Source organism: Balaenoptera borealis, assembly GCF_965194805.1.
Source record: "Balaenoptera borealis genome assembly, chromosome: X".
Lineage (NCBI taxonomy): Eukaryota > Metazoa > Chordata > Mammalia > Artiodactyla > Balaenopteridae > Balaenoptera > Balaenoptera borealis.
Window position 1 is genome coordinate 14,816,024 of NC_138881.1, and position 10,743 is coordinate 14,826,766.

General features: G+C 49.0%; 1 long non-coding RNA gene across 1 annotated transcript in view; it reads left to right on the plus strand.

Annotated features, from left to right (window-relative positions):
- LOC309620018 overlaps positions 1 to 10,743 on the plus strand; it is an 878,206-nt gene that overhangs the window by 489,236 nt on the left and 378,227 nt on the right. The window lies entirely within an intron of this gene.

Here is a 10,743-nt window from a genome sequence, read left to right on the forward strand (position 1 = left end):
CCCTGCCGCTGCCGGGTGCGGCCAGGGTCGGGAACAGTTGAGTGAGGACGGTGACCAGTGCCCTGGCTGCCCTCCCTTGGGAGCAAGGGCTGGAGTCTGGGCCCCGTGCTCCCCAGGTCGCCCACCGTTGCTTCTCCAGCTCCCTTGGGGACCGTGCTTTCCGTTCTCCTCTCTGTTGCATCCCAAGAGCCCCGCCGACCTCTCCCTGCTCTAGTTTTCGCTCCCCCGCAAACGTTGAGGTCGTGGCTTCAGCTCCATACACTGTGCAGCGGGCGGCGTCCCTCAGCGTGTATTTTCGCCTGTAGGGGAAGCTAGAAAGGCCTGGGCCCGCGAGCCTCTCTCGCTGTCTTGGCTGGAACACAGCTTTCCGTTACTAAAGGGTGAGGAGGCTCCTTCCTGAAAACCTGGGCCCTCGAGGATTTTCAGTCTGGATCCTTCCCACGGATGTCCTCGGATGCCCCCAGACCAGCTTCCTCCAGAGGACCGAGGTCGCTAGCCTGGTTGCCTGTGTGTGTCAGGACCACTTCTGCGCGGCGGGGCCCCGTGGTTGTCGCCGCGGCTGCCGGCAGAGGGCGCTGTCCCCCCAGCGCCAGCGGAGTGGGGACCGGGGGTTTCTCCCCAGCAGGCCCGCAGAGAAGCAGCCGCTGTTCGGACTTTCTGACAGTTCCTTTGCTGCAAAGGCTCCTCTTCCTGTGGCGGAGAGATCAGCAGCTCTTACAGAGGATGAGCAAGGGATTCCTTTTCTATACTCACCTAACAAACCCTTTTCTGTAGTTATTTCAAATACAGTTGCCCCAAATTTGTCTGGTGAGAGGTTGCCCAGCTAGACTGTGCTTAAAGGGCACTCAAGAAAGCTCTCTCACTGAAAAAAGAAACTTCTGTTACCTCTTGTAAAGTAAATTTGTATTTCTAATTCAAATAAAAGATTTCTCTTCTCTGAGACATCAGAGATTTATAGGGAGGGGTTGATAAAAGGGAGTACAGCTCTGTATGTTTACCTGGGGGAAGGTCCCATCGCCCTGCTCACCAGGCCTGCAGGCTTTGGGGGCTGCACAGTCCCATGGGGCCACTACGGAGCTGCCCCTGGGGCATGGCCTTCAATGGGCCCTGGGGCTGGGCGGCACCCTCCCTTTCCTGTCTTTACAAAGAGAACAGAAGCTGGGCAAGGATCCTGTGCCGGCACCATGTGGAGGGCAGAGCGACGCCCCTCAGGCGGCACCCTCCCCTGGACAGTCCCTGGGCCTGTCCTTGCACCCTCCCCACACCCTGCCCCGAGCCCCATGCCCACCCTGGGGGCCTATCCGTTGAGAAGAGGAAGGGAGAGGTGGCCCGTGTGCGCCTCCTACTTACAGGCATGTGCCTTATGTCGTCAATCACCATGCGAAAGGCAGCCGAGTCATGGTTTTACAGACGAGGAATCCAAAGCAGAGTGAGGCCTGAGAACACAAACCACTGATTCTGTGGCCAGTCTTGCCCCTGAGATTTTCTCTCCCAGCCCGTGTCTCTTTTTCTCCTTTTCTAACTAGCCCATTTTCCTGCTGATGGCCAAGTGATCAACCCCTCTCTCAGACCCAAGGGAAGGACAATGAGATGACATTTATGTTGTTTCAACTATTAGTCAGTATTCTGGAGGAAGGCATGAAAGTGCCTGGCTAGAGACCCCCCCTCTGTGGAGCAAAGGGGAACTTAAAAATATGACAGCTGCAATGAAAGGCTTTGTAAAATTAGGCATTTCCATGACCTTTTGATGGCCTTGCTCTCTGTTACTATCCGTAAACAAGTATAATAGGAACTCACTTATTGGGCACTCTGTCCTTGGTGCCCCGAATGTGCTAACTTGGGTGCTTGCAGATATTGTATTACTCCCATTTTACAGATTGGGAAATGGGGGCAGAGAGGTTAAGTGACTTGCCCAAAGTCACACAGCTAGGAGACAGTGGAGGTGGGAACTGAATCCGGACTCTGTAGCTCTAAAGCTAGTACTCCTAACTTCTGCCCAGGGTCCTCAGCCACCCTGTCGCTTAGATGTAGTGACCCAAACTGTTCCTGGTGCTGATACAGAAACATCTTGTGCTTGGGTATTTTCCACATTTCAAGACAGAGTGATGCCTGGATTTAAAGTTTCACTCATTCAGTTGAAAGATTTAGAATATTCTCATTATATTATAACCCAGTGGGGTACATAAGATGATGAACTGGGGCACAGAAAGAAAATATTGAACCTCCTTATATTTGTTTCATTCTCTCAAAATTTTGATTTTTGCACCTATTTTATAATCTATGCATTTATAGTCCCTGCCTGTAACTTATAAGTAAATCCACAAACTCTGAGGAGGTGAATGCCAAAACATTTTCTTTGTACACCACTGATGAGATTTTGACGATGGCTTGCTTTATGTTCTAAATATATTTCTAGAAGAGTGTAGAAAGCACATTTGAAGAAGCCACCTTGTTTTGAAGCATAGTGAACCAGATGATTTAAAAGAATCAATCAGTAACGTCTTTTTTTTTGCAAAGTGAATTAGAGATTCCAGATATTTCTGTGTTGTATGCCTGGATTTCCACATGCTAGTTCAGAAGGGCATACTTGTACTGTCCCTGTGGGTTCAGTTCAGTCCACACACGTTTACTGAAGGCCCCCTAAACGCCAAGCACTGTGCTAGGCATGTGAGATACAGGGTACTTGACCTTGGCCCTAGAGGAGTTTATGGTGTAGTGGGGTGGAACGAGGTGGACAAGACCATGTAAGTACGCACATGCTGCTGTGGGGGGCAGGAGCTGGCTCCTGGCTTACGCTGGAGCTTAAGTCCTGGAAAGTTTTCGGGAGGAGGTGTCGTTTGGAGCTAAATCTGGAAGGATCAGACAGAGTAAGAAGGTGGGCAGGAAGTGTCAGGCCACTCAAGAGTAGAACTACAGAGGCCTGTGCTGGGAACTGTCAACCTTCTGTGTTCTTGGAGCTTATACATGGGGGAGGGGGCACGCGGGGAGCTCCAGCCACAGAGGCAGGTGGTCTCGGGCCTGCTCTCAGGAGGCCTGGTGTGGGAGGCCTCTGCGGGGTATGAGGGTACATCTAACAGCAAACGCTTTTAGGCAGCAGAATGATATGGTGAGACTTGTTTTTTACCAAAACTATTCTGGTGAAGGTACAGAAGAGAGATTTTGGGGGGGCTAAACATGGAGACACAGGCCCACCCAGTTCGGAGGCCATTTCAAAATGGCCTTTGCCTAAATTTCATCTGGACAGAGGATCATGTGGGTTGAGTCAAGGACAGAAAGTGTAGAGGAAAGGAATGATGGATCTGAGGACTATCACGGAGGCAAAGTCAGCAAGACAGGGCATGTGGGAGGTAAAGGTGAAGGAGGAGCCGTGGAGGATGGCTCCGCGTTTCCCACTTGGGCAACCAGGGAGGGGGCGGCAGCAGAGCACAGGCGACGCGGTGGGATCTGGGCCAGGGGCGAGGAAGAGAGAAGCTGAGTTAAGTTTTAGGGATGATGAGTCTGAGGTACCTCTAGGACCACCCTGTGAAGATGGCGGGTTGGACCTTGGGTATTTGAATCTGGAGAGAGAGAGAGAGAGAGAGAGAGAGAGAGAGAGAGGATGAGAAAGGGATAGAGGGAGAGAGAAGTCAGGGCTAGACTAGAGATAGGGAGGAAGAAACACAATAAAGACGTTGGAAATGACTAGGGGAGCGGATGAGGTTCCCGTAGGAGAGCACGGGAATGAGAGCTGTGGGCCCGGGACAGAGCCTGCGGTGGAGGGAGAAAGAGAAAGAGGTGGGGCGTCAGCGGCAGCATCTGAGGAGAGGCCAAAGGAAGAGACAATCAGAGAGGCGAGAGGATGCAGAGAGAGACGTGCCTGGAAAGCTAAGGAGGGAGAGTGGGGTAAGAGCATCCCACAGCTCTGAAGGGTCGGGAAGATGAGACCTGAGAGGCAACCAGGGGTCCCTGGGTAATTATTGTCACCTGTAAAATTCAACAGAAGCAGCACTTCTGGGAGTTTTTTAAAAAAGGGAAATAAAGAAAGAGAGGGAAGGAGGGAGGAAAGAAAGAGAGAGAGAGAGGGAAGGAGAAAGAAAGAAAAAGAGAGAGAGAGGGAAGGAGGGAGGAAAGAAGGAAGGAAGAAAAGAGAGGGAGGGAAGGAGGAAGGAGGGAAGGAAGGGGAGAAAGAAGGAGCTTCAGTAAAACACTAATTAAAACTTTATTAATTTAGAAATTTGCAACGTCTCAAGTGGGCTCTACTGGATTTTAACCTTCATGGTGGCAACCAGGGAAGGATCTAAAGGGTAAACAAATAGGACAGGTGGGCTGTAAGTGGAGTGTCTAAAACACAGTGTCCTGTCCGTCTGGTGCTTGCACTGATTGTTCTTGACCAAGATCCAGAACAGGCCCAAAGCAGAAGGGCCTGACAGTGGCCAAGCCCAGGGCAGGGGCCAGTATAGCCATCAAGTGATAAATAAGAAAGTAAAGAAAGCACTCTGTGTTTCACTTCAAAAAGCAATTGTGGAGGCTTTCCCAGCTACTCTGCACTGTGGGCCAGAAGCTGAGGACCCAGCGATCATTTCCATGTCAAGAGTCTCTCTCAGGGAGCTTGCGGCCTGAGGGCCGGAGACTGGCTAGGTAAGGTGGGAGAGGCCTTCCCTAGCAGTGTCACTCCCCTGCAGTGGGTCTCAGAGAAGCATGCGAAGAAAGGAGCTGGGGAAGATCTTCCCAGAGGTGGCACTGGGGCCAGGCCTCGCAGGGCGGTGAGGAGACACTTGCCTGGAGAGTGGGGACCGTTTCATGCTGTGGGTCAGCTTGTGGATGAGAGCCAGTTGGCCAGCAGCAGTTGTCCAGGCAGGCCCTGCTGTCCTGGACGCTGAGAAGGGACACAATTGGAAGAGATTTTTTTTTAATGAAAAAGAAGAGAGGCACCAGTGTGGAGGGGGCACTGGGGACAGGAGGGCCAACGCTGTTGGAGACAAACAGCCTCCCTTCCCTGCAGAGCCTGGAGGGCATCGTGGCCCTCCAGCCCAGGCCAGGCACCGAGGGCAGAACAATGACTGAGTCAAGGAAGGGCTTCCTCTGACAGATGCTTGATGCATTTTGAAAAGATTCCCATTGAAAACAGTTGCAGTAAAAAGTCTCAGAGCTTAAAGAATTAGCTCTTCATCATCTGGCTCGCCCACTGCCTGCTAGTGGCATTCCCCAGCCACACAAAGAAAACAGTTTTCATCCACTCTCAAGTACCTTAGGAGCACCATTCACTTACAAAGAGTTGATACCCTCTTTACAAATAATGTTAGCCCTGTGTTAAGACGATTCCCCCAAGGACTTCTGCCAGGCAAGACCTTGTTAGCTGGTTTCCATTCGTGTACTACTTGCAATCATAAAGCTGCATTAAAAAAAAAAAATCACTTGTTATCAAAAAACGATTAACTCCAAGTGCCGGCCTTGCCTCAAGGAAGACTGAATTCCTGAGGGCATTCTTGTCTCCAGTGTGTGGCCACCTTGGGGGCTGACACCTGCCGACATCCTGTAATCTGTAATCACGGGGTGAGTTTTTGTTTTGCAAGGACAGCACTTGGATCCTTGGATACTTGACTGTTTCTCTGGTCTGGAACCCAGCTCCCCTTCCAGGGCAGGGAATGATGGTTGGGAACCTGGCCCCCTAATTCTGAATTCAGACGTCATTAGACCATACGTGGCCTGAATGTCCCTCCTACTCCTGGATAGGACGTAAGATGAAATAGCAGAAGGCACACTGCCCCGGTGTCTCGAGTCCCAAGGGAGCAGGTGCTGAGGGGGACGGGGAAAGCTGCCGCACTGGGGCACGCTGGCTCCGCCATCGCGCAGCAGCTTTCCTCAGCCGCGTGGGCAGGCCCTGCAGGGCCCGGGCCAGTCAGGCGGGACCCCAGACCGGCACAGCTGCTGCTCTGTGATGTTCTAATATACAGGTCTTCTACATGTGATTTCCTCTGAAGTAAGAGGCCTGTGGCCAAATATAGTTTGAACCCTCGTCGAGAAATGGTGAGGACCAAACTAAAGGACTGGGAAGGCCTGCTCCAGGCGGACCACTTGGAGGAAGGGATTCCAGATTCCAAGAAATGAGGCATGGTGGATGATGTTCCAAGCAAATTTCTGACCGTAAAGCAAAACCTGGGAAAGTCAGCTGGGTGGGACGCAAAGGGAACTGAGGATGTATTACAGGCATATAACCGATCAAAGATGGGCAGTAACCATTCAGTTCTAGGAGGCTTTGCTGCGACCCACAGGCACTTCCCAATTTCTATCTGGGGTTCTTTTATTATTTTTAAAAAGATAACAGCTTTATTGAGACAGAATTCACATGCCATACAATTCAACCATTAAAAGTGTACAATTCAATGTTTTGTTCCGTTTTTTAGCATATTCACAGAGTTGTACAATCATCACCACAATCAATTTTAGGACATTTTCACCACCTGCTTGGAGTTCTGACTCTACAAAGTAGACGGAGAGATTGGGAAAAGAGCAACCCAGATGACAAAAGGAGTATAAAGTTGGAGCTCAGAGAGTGTGAGAGGAAATGGGACTTTTGAGTTCAAGGGAAGGACGCTGAGAAAAGATCTGGTGTTTAAATAGGAAACTACTCAAAGGAGGAGATTTGGCCTTTGTTTCCATTAAGGACAAACAAAAAACTGGCCGGATCACAGCAAGAAGGATTTAGGTAAAACATAAGGGGAAAAAAACACACCCAGCTTCCTGGCAATGTTTGTAAATTCCTGGGTTATGCTGCCCTTGGAAACAAGACTGATAAACAGCCATCACGGGGTCCTTCCAGTTTCATGGTGTTGGTAAAGTAATGAGGCATCCATTCAGAACTGGCTGAGTGAGTGCCTGCCCTTTTTGTGACAGGGAGTAGTCTTGCTGAACCCCATTGACTAGGGAGAAGCTTCTAGAGGACCGTGTTACATACTGGATGAGTGATGGCCCTTTGGATGGATGAATGGAAGTTCCCAATAACAGTTTCCTGGTCAGATCAGCCTTGAGGTAGTAAACTGGAAAATATGAGTGGGGCCCCAGAGATCAGAGCCACAGATCTCTCTTTCTGCTTGTTTCTTGATTAAATTCATTCTTCAAAGAATTTTTGAGCTCCTGCTGTGGACCAGGTGTTAGACAGATCCTAGAAATAAAGTAGTGGTTCTCAACCAGGGGTGACTTTGCCCCCAGGGTACCCGTGCCAATGTCTGCAGACATTGGTGTTGTCACGGTTGGGGCAGTGGGAGGGGTGATACGGGTAGCTCATGGATAGAGACCAGAGGTGCTGCTAAACATACCGCAGGACAGCCTCACGACAGGGGACCATCCAGTCCCAGATGCCAAGAGTGCCGAGGTGGAGAAACCTTGAGATACATAAGCTTCAGTCCCTGCTTGCAAGAATTCGGTCTGTTCATTGTGGTGCTTCTTAATGTGGCTTGAAATGTGTCCTAATGAAAATTTCTGCATTGAAGAAACTCTTCCAGTTCCTTATTTGAAGAGTTATAAATAAAACTGAATTCCTGACACCATTTGGGACTGACAGCATGGTACTATCAATGTAAAGGGGCTCATCGCATTCTTACTAATTGACTGGGTTATCAAACCGTAGATTTAAAAAAATGATTTAGCAGAGGGAGGACAGGATCCAGGTGGCCTCTACCATCGTTATCAGCAGCATGAGCCTATGCTTTTGAGTGTCCATACAGAATACACTTGGATGGAAAATAACCTACAAGTTGGGTTAATACAGTAAACCTCAACAGTTCATCCCCTTTAACTTGAACTTGTTCATAATTTTGGCAGAGCATAGCTAAAATCTCACTTTGCTGAAAAATCTCCTGGCCTAATAACAGCTGCAGATGGATTATTTGCAATATTTTGGAACTAGTTCTTTCAAGTACTCATACATACTACTTACTATAAAATAACCAATATGGTAATTAAAATCTCAATTTATTAAAACGGCACCCTGAAGACCTCAAATACACCCTATTTTGTTTCACTGATGTGGGAGGTCAGTTATTTGACCTGGTGGTAGGTAGTGGGCTGTTCTGGAAAATTGCCTTTTCTATTTAATGAGGAGTAAAGTCGGCCAGAATGACCTCTAACGCTTTTTCCCCCTGCTGTTAAAGTTTTCAGCTTAGCAGCTTTTGAGTGTGGCCTTTAGAGGCTTGGCATCCGCACCCTTCAGCTTGAAATCTCCCCTTTACCATTGTGCCAAGTGCTCTGGGCGTTCCAGTTAACTGGAATGGTCTTGAAAATAATTGAAAAAAAAATCTGTAATTCAGACTCTTCATTAATTCATACTGGTTTTTGCCCCCAAAGGATCCAAATTCCTGTGGGTTCATCGGGCTTCAAACCCAATATTTAAGAATCATTGCAAAGTACATATTTTTCAGTCGTTGATGCTTAAAAACTGAAAGCAGAAAACTCTTCTGAGCCTCAATTTTCTCACTTGTAAAATGAAATCTAAATCCTTTCCTGCTTTATTAATTAGGCTATTTATAAAGATAATGATTATATTGACATACTCTCTCAGTAATCGGCAACCTTCTTCCTCCCTTCCTTCTTCTTCGAGTTGGGAGTTTTTACCATTGCAGACATGTTTTTTTCATGCTTAAAGTGTGAGAGTTTTGCCTTTGAATCTAAACAAATGTTTGACCTCACTTTAGAATTTTCTACTCACTGTCAAGGACTTCCTTGGTTAGGATAGTAACTGTATCCTCTTTAAATCTTTCTTTTTTTCCCTCTAGATCAACTAGTTTTTACTTTACCAGGAGGATCACTACCCCCAAATATGAATGTTAGTAACTTGTTCCAATTTTTTTTCATTTCTGAACTGAAGCCAACTGAAGCCATCTTGACAAGTCTGAGCAAATGTCAACATTCCTGGGGACTAATCATATTTCCTGAAAGACTCTGAAAAGCTGTTCTTTAGGCTAGTTGGCCAAAACATTTTTTTGAGAAGAGATGGGAAATTAAGTCATGAGAAAAAGCCTGATGGAAATCCTGCATGGCTGAAACCTGAAAGTAGGTTAGCTGGAGACGGTTGTGAGGCGTGGGGCACTAAGAGTGACCATAGCTGGCCGAATCAAGCAGAACCGTGACGGGGCCTGAGTTTGCCAGTGGCCTCCTCTATGCGCCCTGTGGGAATCACATGTCTCAGACCAGGAAGCATGGGTCCAGGATGATGGTTCTTACTTAAGGTTTGTGTGGAAGGCTGCAAACTTCTGACTAGGAAGGGAGAGTGGAACTGAGCCACCGGGGATGAACCCTAGCCTCACTCTGGTACAACAGCAGGCCCTTCGCCCTTCTCCTGATTCCCTAGCAAAGTAGATTCTGGTTTCCACCAAAGGCTGAGAGGGGGGCAGGCAGAGGATGTCACTGCCCCTGTAGCACAGCCCGGGTCCCAGCACAACACTCTCGTGTCTAGTGTTCGCAGATCTCACTGAGCACGTCTCCCGACTCGACAGCCGGTCCCCAGAACAAAGGCCTCTCTCCGAAGAGCCCAGTGATGAGTGGCAAGGCCCGTGGATGGGCACGGCCGGGCCGGGAGCAGAGGCCTGTTCCAGGGCTGGGGGGTGGCCCACGCTGGCTCAACACCCACGGTTGGCGGCGGAGCCAGCACTTCTCACCCAACCAGAGCTGACATCTGAAGAGAAAAGGGCATCTCCAGATATAACAAAGAGAAATTCGCAGCCTCATGTTTATAATGTGATTACAGGTTACAAATGCCTTCCTTTCCACCTAGATGTCAGTCAGTCAGCTTTAAACACTTGCTTCTAAAGGGCAAATTGAGAATTCTGTTTCCTCAAAGACAGATAAGCGCAGCTTTTCCCAGTACATTGTGAAGACAGGGGCCCTGCTGGCCGGTGCAGAAACGCTGCCTAGCACTGCAGGGGCAACAGAAACCACCACAAACATGGTGAGAAAAGGACAGCAGGTGAATGGGAAATGCTAGTCCCTAGGCACATCTGTGTTGGTTGTATACGAAACTGGAATACACACGCCATGCTCAGGAAACACGGCCAGAAACCCACAATGGGAGTAAAACTGGAAAAGACGGCCCCATGCAGAAGCTTAAAGGATGGTCTGGCTGGTGTAAGAGAATGGGACTAGTTAGCCTCATGAGAAACAACTATTTGGTTATTTCTCATCGTGCCACACTTTGAGAAATTGTAACAACACAGGCAAAGAGCAGGAAAAAGAAAGTCCAGTAGGGGGGTATGGGTACAGGACCAGCGAACACCGTAACCCTATACACGGAGGGCCTGGTAATAGAAGAACAGTCTCGCAACTGCTTTCCCTCCTGTTCGTGTTCATGGTAACAGCTGGATGCATACTAATTGCAAGAAGTGAAAGAAAGAGGCTGAAGTTTAAAAGCAGGCATGCTGTAATCAGTCTCTCGCCAGCACAATTTCAGACCCAAGTGTGCTGTGCCGCCTAGCAGGTCTATTTTAAACGTACACTCACAGTTCCTCGTTGGTGTGGATGGCTTCGTGCTGTTCTCTTCTTCCAGGTGCATTGCTTCTGTCCATCGAGAGATGGTTTAACGGCGGGTTCTCAGCCTCAGTGCTGTGGACATGGGGATTGGATCACTCTCTGCCGTAGAGACTGCCCTGTGCACTGTGGGATGCGGTCTCTGCCCACCAGGTGCCAGGAGCACCCCCCTCCCCAAGCCATGGCAACCAAAAGCGTCTCCAGGCATTGTCAGATGTTCCCTGGAGGGCACGATCACCCCCAGTT